The sequence below is a fragment of the Stegodyphus dumicola genome, chromosome 11 (assembly GCF_044657685.1).
Source record: "Stegodyphus dumicola isolate Sdum_Otavi_A_Nest chromosome 11, ASM4465768v1".
Taxonomy (NCBI): domain Eukaryota; kingdom Metazoa; phylum Arthropoda; class Arachnida; order Araneae; family Eresidae; genus Stegodyphus; species Stegodyphus dumicola.
The window spans coordinates 162,918,825-162,919,585 of record NC_140778.1 but is presented as its reverse complement, the minus strand read 5'-3'; positions in this window follow the sequence as shown (position 1 = coordinate 162,919,585).

Here is a 761-nt window from a genome sequence, read left to right as displayed (position 1 = left end):
AATGAGCTTCTTATATCTTCTCAAAATACTTCTTATTTGCTGAATTGCCATATATGATTGCCTTTGAAAATTTCACGACGTGTTAATACGTAAGTATCTCTCATGCTTTTAAAAATACGGTTTCTGTTGTTTACGAAATGGAATGGCAAGTCGATTCAATTTCTGCCTCAATGGGGAAATATTTGTCATGTTAATATTTTTCTTTTAAACGACACATAAAGGCCAGTACTGGTAAACAAGGAAAAAGTGAATCTGCCTGCTTTTTGCATATTTGAATAATCCAATGCAAAAAGATGAAAGTATGGTTTAATATGAGATTACTTTTCAGCTCAATACAATTTTCAAATCATACTTTCAGTTTATCAAATTATGACAAATTTGAATTTACTGAGATTTTTATTTCTTGTGTGTAGATTTAACATTAACCATGAAAGCTGTGTATGGTTTTTTTGTAAACAAAGCTACATGACAATATTACAGTACCTGTTTTGAAACAGCTTTCATATAACCTATATTGTTTATTATCAATTTTAGTAGCATTCATGAGCTAATTAAAAGAAGTTTTTTTCATGTTCAGACATTTGATGCTTATGCAGGGAACCTATGTGTGTCCATGTGTAGATTATGCATATTAAGTAAGCAATGTTATTTATAAGACCATATGTAATTTTAGCAAACATTGAGTTTGATATAGGACAGTATTCAATTTTTTTTCCTTCCCTTAAAATTACGTACTACTAATGTCAGTTATTCTGGATGAG